The sequence below is a fragment of the Thamnophis sirtalis genome, unplaced genomic scaffold (assembly GCF_051295495.1).
Source record: "Thamnophis sirtalis isolate CommonGarterSnake01/CBP01778 unplaced genomic scaffold, rThaSir2_p1.2 scaffold_8, whole genome shotgun sequence".
In the NCBI taxonomy this organism is placed as follows: Eukaryota; Metazoa; Chordata; class Lepidosauria; order Squamata; family Natricidae; genus Thamnophis; species Thamnophis sirtalis.
The window spans coordinates 47,349,109-47,362,915 of record NW_028261388.1 but is presented as its reverse complement, the minus strand read 5'-3'; positions in this window follow the sequence as shown (position 1 = coordinate 47,362,915).

Genomic DNA, 13,807 nt, shown 5'->3' with positions numbered 1-13,807 from the left:
GCTTTTCTCAAAGTCATGTATCCACTTTGCTTCCTTGTTGTAGTCCTTTGCATTTTCCCACAATTCTTTCCAGAATTCAACTGTGGCCTGTTTTTCTGGTTTTTCACTTTTGGTGTCACCATTCACATTAAGACTTTGATAAAAATGCCGTTGGTCTGATCGAAATTGCTGATTTTGTTTATATTGGATGATTTGTGCCTCATATCTTTCCATTTTTCTAGCTTTCGCTGTTATCTGCTGTTTTACAATCTCTACAGCTTCATTGATGTTTCTTGTATCCAATCTATATCTTCTGATTAACCGATCTATGATTTTTTTGTTTTTGAGCCGTTGCTCATGCATGTTCTTTAAGTTACTAGCATCTGCCCTTATTTTTTTTGACTTTTTGTTCTAATCGGATTTTCCACTTTGGCTTTGATGCTTTTTCTGTTGTGTGACTAGGTATTTTGATTTTAATGCCTAGTTCATTAGTGACTATTACAGCTGTGCTGTACATTAACTGGTTTGTTTCCAAGATGGATTCCGGTTCAATTGTTGAAAACACTGCATTAACCATTTTCATGATAGGGGCCAAAATTTTCTTAGGCACAGTTTTTAGTGTTGGTAAACGTTTCCTTTCCTCATTAAGCAGAAAATGCTCCATGATCTTATCCTTCAATTCTTTTTGTTTTTGAGTTAGTTCATCAATTGGTTCAGTGATAACTGGTTCTAGTGGTGGTGATGGTATTTCCTCCCCGAGAGCTTCTTCTGGGAGTTCTACTATAATGTCTTTAGTTGTGTCTTGAATATCAGTTATTTCCGCTTGTGATATTGTTTTTTGGGTTTTGCAATTTGCCTGAATTTCCTCATGTTCACCTTCACTAAACACTTTATTCCGTATAATAAATCGCCTTTGATCTGCTAGTCGTTGTTCACTAACATTTGAATCTGGATATTGTTGTTTCCATAATTCATACATTCGCTTTAAATACCTCTTTTTTCTGGCTCTAGGTTGTAGTAACAGGCCATTATGTCACGGTTTTCATCTGCACTATATTTTTGTCATTTTGTTGGCTGGTCCACTTGTAGCCCACTTGTCGACGGATGTCCAGGGACCCCAACATCCACCGCGGCCCTTGTTAACCTGCGCGATGACCAATGCGGTATGGAATTCTTATTTGTTTTTTTTCACCATATTGTATGGGTTATTATTATTATTATTATTATTATTATTATTATTATTATTATTATTAAATAAAAAGTACAAAACAAAATAAAAGAATGTGTTACCTGACTCAGTGGTTTATTCCCCAAACCCCCACAACTTTAACCTTAAACTGTCTACTGTTTACTTCATCCCATTCCTAAGAGGTCTCTAAGTGGGTTGCATAAGTCCACCAACGTGCCTACTGTCCCTGTCCTAACAACCCCATTTATTCGTGTCCATTTCAAGTATTCACAATCTTGTATGTATTTATATCTATTATCTTATACACACTTGACAAAACAAATAAAATAAACAAAAGAATAAAATTACCTGAGACTGCAAATAGCAGTTTGCTATTGACTTCACTATTGTAGTTGAAACTTTAACTCTCTTCTCTACTTTCAGATGTCTCCTTTACATTCTGCATAATTGGGCTCTGTCATTGATGATATATTCATTTCACGGCTTTTACCATTCTCCCCATTTTATTTTTTAAAAAATTGATTTAATTCACTAGTTTCTCAATTAGGTGTATCCAAACTCTACTCAATCTTTGCAAGATGTGATTTATTTCCTATGTGGAATCTTTCATGTAGATAGCATGGTCTAGGATTGAAAAAGCTAAAGAAATAAGTACTGGGGGTTCAGACACTTCAAACATTGTCCCTGTTTAAGAAACATGAAACCAGGTGAGATGAGACCACATCTGTATTGACAGAATAGAGTAAAAGATCCCCTTTGGCTCATATGTGGATAAGAACTAGCTTGAAGAAGTTGGTGACAGAATAAAAAACTAGGAATGTGGAGAATTGGGAGATCTTTATTAGAAGGCAATGCTGTAGACAAAGTTGGTAAATGAATGAAAGCTTGGTTAGAATGTATTCCAAATTACTATTTGTTCTGATTGGAGATCATCAGTGTAACTGTAAAAGGGTTTGGATAGATATATCTATGATGACATAATAAGAAAGGAACATTATGATAACAATGGGAAGCAGAGGAGTAGATATTAAAGATATGTACTTTAGGCCCCTGTTCATAACTCAAGAAAATAGATTGCAAAAGTCTTTAGGCTCAGGTTTATGTCAAGACTCTTTGTAATAAACCTAGACTCATCCATGATTTAATTGTCAATTAGAGGCAGACCTAGTTTGTATCATCAGGTTCATTCTGGATAAGTAGAAAGTTTTCTTCTCACTGATTTGTTAGGTATGTCAATAGTGATTCAATTCACATTGAAAGAGGCAATGGCTGGTTCCCTACTGAAGATGCCTGCATTGTTTTTGTAAAATGTAGACAGTTGCTGTTCTATATCTTCCTCTTTCTGGGACAGTTTATGCTGAAGGAGACAGTATGACCATTGTAATGGACTGTAGAATAAGCAGATTATCTGCATATGGGCCTAGATACGGGTTGAAAACCTCACTGATTATATCATGTCCAGCATGAGACAAGTAAGATTTAGTAAAAGTTCTAATGCCCACCTGGAGGGTGTCAGTTCTGGCTGCAGAGAAATAGAACAAAAAATATATCAGCAAAATAGAAGAGCTATCAATTCCAGGATCATGCAATTTTCAGTTAGATGGGATTGTGTTTTGTCTGAAAAGGCAACTTGGAAGGTAAGCTGTATTATTGGACTCACAGGTGTTTGGCTAGTTCTGGCTGGTACCTTGTAGTAGTTTTTCTTGGAAAACACTCATTTCCTTATCATCTCTTGATCATTTTAATTTGTTCAACATGAGACTGCCAGTTAAAAAGTGCAAACTCCTGAAAATGTACATCTGTCAACTTACTTCTTAGTTCAATTTAAGATGCTGGTTATTACCTTTCTAACACTTTATTTTCTTTCTTCCAAAAATTAAACTGAAGGGAAGGCTTTTTTTCCTGACATCTGAGTAGATTACTCGCAAAGCACTTCTGAAATCAGCCTGAAGAATGCTGCCCTAGGTTGCAGATTATTTCTTACTCTTAATGTAGATTTAAAAAATGAACACGGTAGCATAATGTATTTCCTAAATGCCTTTGATAGCCATAAACTCTCTCTACATCTCCCCATGAGATTATGGCTCTTTAGAATAAATTGTGGTCATCAGCCACAATTGCTAGTGACACTTTTGTTCGCCACAAAAGTTATTTAAGGGAAAGTCTTCCATCTTTTTCTTTAATGGAATGCCTTGTTTCATCTCTTATCTAACATATCTGTGCTCAACTTTGAAAGCTCTGAATCATGCCATAGGCATGATGCCTACAGAGAATCTTATTTCTTTCTTTTTAATAACGTCATCAGTTTACAAAAATGTGATCGTTCCTATGACTTTTTCAAATGTAATATATCACCTGAAGAATCTCTCTGTCTAAAAGTGCATAAAAAGTTTGCAGATCATTGGTAAGGGTTTATCAACAAATATAGACCTATTTGTAGTGCTAAATTAGCAGAAAGGCTAATTTAAATGGCAGTGGCGCAGTAGTTAGAGTGCACTGCTGCAGGCTACTTCTGCTGATTGCCAGCTGCCTGAAATTTGGCAGTTCAAACCTCACCAGGCTCAAAGTTGACTCAGCCTTCCATCCTTCCGGTGGTGGGTAAAATGAAGACCCAAATTGTTGGGGGCAACATGCTGACTCTGTAAACCACTTAGAGAGGGCTGTAAAGCACTGTAAAGCACTATATAAGTCTAAGTGCTATTGTTATTTACATTCTATGTTGTTCTTCCACACAAAGGAAACTAACAAAATATTCACAATAAAATAAGTGTGTTAAAAACAATAAATATAAACATAAAACAAAATTAATTTTAAAAAGTAAAATAAATATGTGGGAAAGCTAAAGGTAATCTGAATTATATGTATTACAAGGAACCATTTGTATAGTAAGCAAAAACAGCAAAGAAAATGATTTAAAACATATTTGTATGTAAACCCTGTTCCATCATCTCTTCTAATTTAGTTTCCCACACCTGCAAATATCAATTGTTCCTTTTATATAGTTATGGAAAATTTAATTATCTTCATGAGCACTTTATTTGTTTAAGTCATAATATAATGAGAAGATTTAATTGCAAGCCTGGAATAGCTATCATAAGAAAGAGGTTTATCTTCAGAAATACCCTGACAATTTCCAAAACAGATTCCTTCTTTTTTAATTTCTCCTTGAATGTAAATGCAACATTATTAATTTTCTGGAGAAGAACAGAGAAATAGTCAACTCATTTGCAAGAAATATGCCAGGTTAGTACCTATCTTAGTAAGCTTTAATATTATCGCACCAACACAGATGTTGGCCTGAAGAGGTAACATATCCACTGTACTTGGTGATTTATAGTGTTGTGATCTCTAAGCTTTTTGAGTAGCTTTCTGTAAGAACTGATAAGGAGGAAATATTAGGAGCAGCCACTCAGGACACTATTCTAAACCATCTTGAAGACATTGGCCTCTCAATGGCTTGCAAATTGACTGCACATGAATAGGGATTCTCACTTGATTAATTCAAAGGCTTATTATTTTTCTGAAAATATTATTCATTTTTACACCAATCATAAATAACTATTTTAAATCACAATGGTTATTTTTGCTACACAGAACAATAGAGTAATTGTGTTTATGTCCTTATAGTGGGATACCTTCTCAAGAATATCATAAAAAGATCCATTTTTCCTTATTCTGTGTTTTCAGAAATAAATCCCATTGGTTAGTCCAAAACAAGTATATGTGAATCACTGACCAGAGAAGAATTCTGGGGAACTATGCATGGGCTTAAGTTTTAAATGATTAAAACCAAGAACATTATATTGTCTGAAAGTCTTTGCTGAATGCACTATTTTGCATGCAAAAAAATAAAAGTTCGATCCCCAAAATGCCATAGGCAATAGTTCTTATAGTACCTTAAATAAATTTCAAAGATAGATAAATTATATTCTAGGTTATTGAAGGAGTTTCCAGAAGTGATCTAAAAAGATTCCTAGCGAACTGATAAGATGCCATAATAGCAGGAAACAATAAGATACAAAAAGAAAGGATGATAAATTATTATAATGATCTACAACATGTATCATTTTTCTGTGCAAGTACTAATTTTTTTTAAGCAGCATGTCTGTGATCATTTAGAAAAGAATGTTTTTATTCCAAAACCATCATAAATTATCTAAAACAAATTGTGTTGGGTTAACTGATTTCTTCCTATCCAGGCTAATTGGCTTGGTAGGCTGAGGGCATGTAGAAGATGTAGCATATCTTGGAGATTAGACTTATATTATATAGACTCATCCAAGTGACATGATTTTTTTATCACTCTGCTTTAAAGTTACCATGCATTTATTTTTCTCATATTTCTCTTTAATAATCATGTGTGAAATGAGTTTACTTGAAAGAGAATAACTAGTCCATACTCACCCTACAAGAAAATATGGCCTTGAACATAGGTTTAACTGGTCATAGTCTAACACTTTAAAGACTACATCACACTTGTTCTCATTTGCTTTTTATGTCTACAGAACACACCAAAGTAAAAATATATAGGATAAAATCATGATTAAAATGAATAGGCCGAATTTCAAAAAATGACTCAGCAGAATTAATGCAAGAAATCTAAGAGTAACTAATGGACCACAATGGCAGCATGAAAAGAAATATTACATCTGAATTATAGAAGTGTATAGTTTAATTGTTGATTATACCACACTTTAAGTAAGATATTGAAAAGCTGGATGATGTTCAGAAAGACACTATAAAAAGTGTTATCCCGAATATAAGAATGGTCTGGTTCTCATTGAAGGTTTTGTAATAGTGTCTGAGTAGATAACTCTTATGAAAGTTTAATACATCCCTACACTAACCACAGTAATGGAGAGAACATAGATTAATTGTGCTTTCAGAAACTCTCCTGAATACTATGCAAGTTCATTGCAAGTTATGTGCACACAGTATCCCTTTGCCCAGGCTTTGTGGAATATTTAATGCTGAATGTGTAGTTTCTTTGCAGTCTGGCAAGCAAGCCAGTATTGATTCATTCATATTATTTCATTATAAAAACATGTTGCACTGGAATGAGTTTGCCCAAAACAGGCAATTAGTGCTTTACACTCTATTGATAAGCTATGCTTAGACAAATGGTTACTGTACAGATACTTGAATATAATGAATTCAGAATTGAAATCAGTGTGTTTAACACTAGGAGTTAGTTCAGTAAGAAAAGACTGTACAATTTATTCTTATTCTGCAGATGACTGTTGTTGTCATGTTGGTAATAATTTATCAGATATATTTGTTTGCTTACTTTTTTAAATCTAAATTCAAAGCTGCCCTACTTTCAAAATTTGAGGCAACTTGAAAAGTAAAGAAAAAACAATACATCTAAAAAAGAACATAGCCACTTGGAAAAACAAACACCAAACCTTAATCTAAATTAAATTGAAGGACACTCCACAATCACCCTATCCAAAAACCTTGGAGAACAATCAAATTTTTAACAATTTTCAAACTGTTGTAGGAGTGAAAGATAATTTAATCATAGAAATCTCTAGCATGAAACAAAACATTGTAGGTTTTCTTCAGCATTTCTTGTAATGGTGATTCCTTAAACATAATGATTATTCTAATTACTCAGAGCATTAGGCAGTGGAAAAAATAGAGGAATGGTTAATTGTCTCTTCAGAAAAAAATTCAAGTTCATGAATCAGTATTTTGTGAACTATAGTCAAGCCACCCAAAAGCTATAACACTTCATCAGTTTAGAGCTGTTATGATGGCAGTAAATGTTCTCTTTCCTTATTGCAGATAGTGAGGGAAGAAAGATTTAGTTAAGTAATAAGTTCTGCATACCCAGCTATAGGAGTAGAAAGATAAAAACAGTTCTCATGAACCAAAGAACAAAATTCCCCAAAGGTAACAGCACCTTATCAAGATAATATTATGAGGATATCAACCAATATCCTTTCCCCTTATGGGTCTGTATGAAAAATGAGAAACTAATAAATTGGGCCAGCAGATTTAAAATATACTCCTACCATGTCATTCTGTAATCATAAAAGTGATGCTATAGAAAACGGACAGATACTCTGGGGAAAAACAGAATTGTCATCAACTTGTTATTTCTAATTGATACAGCCTAGTAATTGGCTTAGCAAATAAATGCAGCAGAAGTTATTCTTCAGTGATGGTTAACTGTTATAGAACATATTTTTCCAAAATTCAGTTCTCAAAGAAGACAGTAAAACATGAGAAGTACATTTAGGGTTAGGGTTAGGAGAACATGATCAGTTATCCAGATATTTACCCAATGTAACAACTATTTAATAAACAATCCAATTTTCTCTTTGAAATGAGCTACTCAAGTTCTTATTTTAACAGTAGACACAATAATGTAATAAATAATGCTTTCTTATTTTTATGTGACATTATGGTGCAATATATATGTGTGTGTGTGTGTGTGTGTGTGTGTGTATTATTTGTATATGTATATCATTTGGAATTGATTAGATTTTTGTTTACACTGAATATTTTACTTGTTTTAAATGTACTTTAAATATTTTCATTTCTGTAGAATATACGAATTAAGAAGAATCACAATCATATCACTATGTCACCATATTATAATCATAGTTTTTGTTTGCGAGTTGAACATGCCCACTTTTTAAACCATTCTTCCTAGACTTAAAGTTTCCAGATATTTTATTATTTTGGAGGCATTGTAGGAGGAAATCCATGGCAAAAAAAAATCAGAGAAGAATTTCTAACACATTTTATTAAAAAGCATAAACTTTTATAAGCTGTTTACTTCATACTGCAATAAAATCTGTTAATCAAAAAAGTGCTACTAGACTCCTGATTTTTATTTGACTATCTTTAGAATGGTATATATGGTCCACTTTCTTTTTTTAAGTACTCAAACCAGGTATAAGGTATGATGGACACTATGTCATGCCTTATTTCTCCAGTTTTACAGTGTATACTTATATTGTCTATCAGGAGGCTATTCACAACTGATTTTGCCTTTACTTGGAACTTACCTGGATAGCTCTGAAAGTTATGCAGATCTTTCTTTAAATTCAATTTACAGAATTCATGTAACAAATATAGAATTAATTTTTGTAAGTAGGTACTGACAGTCTCAATATAAAAAAACAGTGAAGTCACATGCCCAATTTTAATATCTTTTGAAGTCCATACTGTGTAAGACTTCATTTGTAGAAATAATAGCTTTCAAAACATTTCTTGTAGAAAGCTAAACACATTCCTTCTTGCAGAACTATTTTATGTCAAAAATATTGTAAAGTTTCCTTTCTTGCATTGCATGTCCTAAATCTCTCACAGGTTTTTAATATTTTATTTGTATTATATAATATACAATATGTAATAGAGTATTTTAGAAACATTATCTTTTTTCCCTATAGCTGCTTCATAGTTTATTTTAATTGAGATAATTGTCTTGCTTAAATATCCAACTTTTTTTCAGCTTCAGATTCTTCATTGATTGCAGACTTTTTTTAACTCAAGTACAAGATATACTCTACATTTTGTACATTATATTTTTAATTTCTTTCCTATTTTTATAGAGCCTTTTTGTGTTTTCTATTTATTTTTCTTTCTTTTTATGTATCCTGTTAATGCAATTATTGATGTTGCTTGAAATAAAAAAGAAAATATTCTACAATATATAACATTAGCATAAAAAACTTGAAATGAACTCTGCAAATATACTGTGTATATCTATTGTTTCATACTATATTTCGCAACTCTGCTAAAATGGTATGTGGGGAGGGGATGTTCTAATCAAATAAAACAACAACAAATCCTGGATAAAAAAGTTGTCCAGATTCTTTAAAAAAAAATCTAATTAGAGCTCTTTACAACTGTTTGCAATTCTGGAATTTTCAAGTTTAGAACAGATTCCATTCTTATTCTGAACGTGCCAAGAATATTCTGAATGATCCCATTTTTAATTCAATCTGTCCATCCAATCTCACTTGTTTTAGTAACATCAGAATAGTATCTGAACATTCCTTGGGTTGCTAGATTTTGAAACATTTTCCATAACTTCACATTTTTCATATTTCTATTTTTTAAAATTTTCAAAAAAAGATGTATCAATAATTTTCACCAATCCCAAGGGAAATGATGCTTTGGGAAACTTTTTGAGATTAGAAAACAACAGATGTCCAGAAACATTATGACTGAAGGTTCTAAAGATATTATAAAAAGGGGAAATTTCAGTAGAGCTAAAACTGTTTAACACAAAAGAGTTGTTTCAGGTATTCAGTCTGCTGAAACATGAATTCCTTTTTGCATAATATTTCATCCAACAATCATTTGCATTGCACATATAATCAATGTCTTTCTTCAACTTTCCATTTCCCTTTTATCTAAAAAGAACCTAAATCTTCCCATTTGCACTACATGTTAGCATTTATTACATGCATTTAAATAACAGGCCTTGAAAGAAATAACCCTGACTGGATAATTGGTTCAAAACCAGAATGTTATAGACAGATTTATGTGGCAATTAGCAGGTCAAATAACCTGCTAGAACTGTACACTTTTTATGAAGCACTTTAGAAAGTTTTTTTTCTCAACCTTTCTCTGAATATTTATATCTCTAATTAATGTTAATTAATTTTCCGAATAGTCTCCCTGGAGATTAGAACCCACTAGTTATTTTCCCACAGAGAGTCTAGTGGATATGTACACTTATAATATTATATGTATATTTAGTTTGATTCCTTCCCTTTAAAACAATATTTCAGAATCCCAATAAATATTCTCTTTCCCTCTCTCCCTCTCCCTCCCCCCTCTCTCTCCCTCTCTCTCTCTCTTTCTCTGTATACACACACACACACATACACACACACAAAACATGGAGGGTTATCACCCTTAAGTTTCTGCTACTTTATTTATTACATTTATATATGGCCACCCATTTATGTAAAGCTTACAAATAATAAAAAAGAGAGAAAAAAACACATGGAGATAACACATGGAGTCACAAAGAAATCTGGCTAACCAGAGAAACAATACATCAGTCCATGACTTCATGAATATAAACATGGGCTACCAGAGGAAACTAAAGTTTTAGGCAAGAAAAATAAAAGTGAAATTTACAAAAGGTAATGGTACCTTCCTTTAGATATCCTTTAGGTATTTTGAAAAATTGGGAGAAAAGATTACTGTATTTTTGGAGTATAAGACACACTTCCCCCCTAAAAAAGAATGAACATTTGGGTGCATCTTATACACCAAATGTAGTCCTGCCCACCCACCAGCCACCACCCTTTGGCCTCTGCCTTCCAGCAATTTACCTCCTTGTAGCAAATGGGGAAAATGGGGCTTGCAGAGGTAGCAATAGGCTAAGGCAGTGTTTCTCAACCTTGGCAACTTGAAGATGTCTGGACTTCTACTCCCAGAATTCCCCAGCCAGCGAATGCTGGTCCAGACATCTTCAAGTTGCCAAGGTTGAGAAACACTGGGCTAAGGCAATCCCTGCAGCCTGAAACAGCTGCTCATCGGAAGGCCCATGCTGAAAGTGAAATTGAAAGTGAAACTGTTTGCTGTTTGCTGCAAGGAGGCAAATTGCTGGGAGGCAGAGGCAGATTTTTTTTCCTTGTGCTAATCAGGCTAAACTGAAACAGGCTGTTTGCTGTATGCTGCAAGGAAGTAAGTCAATAACTATAAATGCCTATAGAATGTTCAAATTATTAAGATTTATTTTTTAAAGACTACTTTATTATTGTTCTAGACAACTTAACAAAATGAAGAAGCTTTTTAAAATAAATGCTTGATCTGAAGAGGCCCAGTGCTATTTTATCTTCTTTTAAATAGCAGAGAATAACGTATACTTCCAGAAAGTCATATTAATTTTAAGAGCATCTGCAAAAGTGTAGTCTGAAATGTAACACCATAAACAGTAATTATAATAAAACAACAGCTATGGTATGGTACATTAGTACAGAGCCATTTCTGCATGACTGACAGGAAAATTGAACGTTAAGTATTAAAAGTTTACAGGGCAAGTCCATGAGAAGTAAAAGAGATATTTTATTCAACTTGAGGTTGAATAAAGCTTTTATAAAATGGCCTCACTGCAAAAATAGCAAGTGTTTTTATGTACTGTAATTTAGATTCTGCAACCCAGTTATCAAAATTTAAATGGCATCTGATACAGCAAGCACAAAAATGGTAAAGTAATTTAAGAACGTGTTACCATGGCCTTCTTGGAGAACAGCTGGTCCACAAGCCAAAATTGAATAAAAACCCACTAGATCAAAGCTAACATAAACACATCAAGAACTGAGAATAAGTCCAAAGAATCTCAGATGATCAGACTCTTTAGTTTTGTTTTATATTCAGTTCAACCCATTTAGTATAGGTCCATCATCTGCTCTTTCTGTTACTCTTTTAATAGTTTTACTTACCGTACCTTAGCCTATATTAAGTTGTGTTTTCCATCGAATTCAATACAGGTTCAGAATTTCAAAAATCTCCCTGGTGAATTTGGTGAAAAAAGACAAAGTACTGAAATGTCAACCAAACCTGGCTTCCTCACTGAATGGATGAATAGATGCTTGTTTCAATACACATGTAAACAGAAATGTGGCATTTGCAAGTGCTAGTTAAAAGTTGTGGCACAGTCTAATGAAAACTTAAAGGCTACCAGAGAATGTCCATGACAAACCTTGTTCCATTGCTGTAAAAACAAACCATAGCTGTGGCATCTGTATGGATGAAAGAAGATCCCCTGCAATGAATTATGATATATGTCAGCAGCACATCTGCACAAAATGAGTATGACCTCTGAACAAGAAGCCTCTAGTGAAAACATTTCATTTAATAGCATTAATTATAGATGCAATGTACTGTTGTAGTTAATGGGAAAATAAATGACTGTCTAATATAAATTATTTGTGTTCATATTTTAATGATACCTTATGCTAAAGTGCTTTCAGGGTTGGCAGAATATTTCATTCTGAAATAGACACATATACATATGTGAATAATTGTATGAAACATCATGAAATTTATCTAACATGTTTTAAACTTGCAACCTTCTCCAATTTAATACTGTACGAATAAATTGGAATTCAACACTTATAACTGAGAGTTTAGTTGGCAAATGGATGTTTAGGAAATGAATACAAAGAAAGAAAGCAATGATTTTTTTTTGTAATTATCAATGTACAGTAGAACCTCTGGTCATGACCATAATTCATTCCATAACTTTGACCGCAACCTGATTTGGTGGGAGCAAAAGCGTCCATGGCCAGAGGTTCTACTGTACTATTAAGTAAGCATTTTGAGGAGGACAGAGGTCTTTGGTACGCCTGCTAGATTTAGATATTTTAGTATTTTTCCCATATTTTTTACAATGGCTGTCCATTAATAGCAATCAAATTTTGTAATTCTACTTGGGATTATACAAGAACAAAGCTTAATTTAAATAAGGTTGTCACAGCATCTTAATGTCACATTAGGACACTAACCTTAGAGAAAACACTAGAAGAAAAATGGTTTGTTGTTAAAGGCAAGAAAAAATATCATTGCCACTACAACAGCAAAGAGTTTTTGTTTAAGATTAGACATTCCAGAAAGATAATTTTAGGCCCCCATTTTTGAAAATGGCTAAGTAAATAACTTTTCAGTCTCTACTTTATTTAATTTTTTCTACCCAACTCAGTGCTATCTACTCTATGGAGTGATTTACCTGTTGCCTGATGAATTACATCATCACTTATAACCTTATTATTCTTGCAGTTATTTGTAGGTCAACTAGATATATATTTATTTAAAGATCACTTCAAAGAAAAATCACCTTTATTATCAATTGGGGTCATGCAGCCACTTATGTATATGTATAAATAATGTGACATCTTATTTCCTATTAGCTATCCTAGTTTAATGTGCTCAAGTATGAGGTAATTCCTATATTATATCTACGGTGTAATTCTATGCATATTAATTAAAAAGTAAAGCCTACTGCATTCAGTATATATTTTCACTTAAGCTTTCAGAACACTGATGTTTAGCTATGTTTTAGAGACAAAATAATTTTCATCATTAAAAATATCAGCACTGATCTGAAAATGTGTAAGCTGGTTTTATTTTTAATTAGGCATTTAACCTCTATAGGTTTAGTTTTCATTGCATAAAAAGTCATTATAGTTGATGTTATTACCAATTGTCTATTTCCTCTTTCCGCCTTTAAGAGTTCAATATGTAGACTTGAATTCTAATTTGAAAATATTTGAAGCAGGTTAGCCATTAAAGAAGATTAGGAGACTTTGTATAATTTTCTTAACTGGCCAGGGAAAAAAAAGGATATACCTTCTGAATTCAATTAGTATTAAAAAGGGGTCTTGAACTCCTCTTTGGGTATTAACAAAAAATCATTTGCTAGATATCAATATAAGCACATTCCAAGCATAGCTTAAAAGCTTCTAATATATTTTGTGAATATTCAGATTTAGATGTAATTTTGTTGTAAATGTATTTAGATAATTAGCAATAATGGGTCTATTTTACTATAGAGATATATACTTTAAATATAATATGAAAAAGAAGTCCCAGAGCAAGTAATTTGCATAGGTCTATAATTCTATTGTAATGCTAAATCTGTGTCTTTCAATTATTTTTATAAAT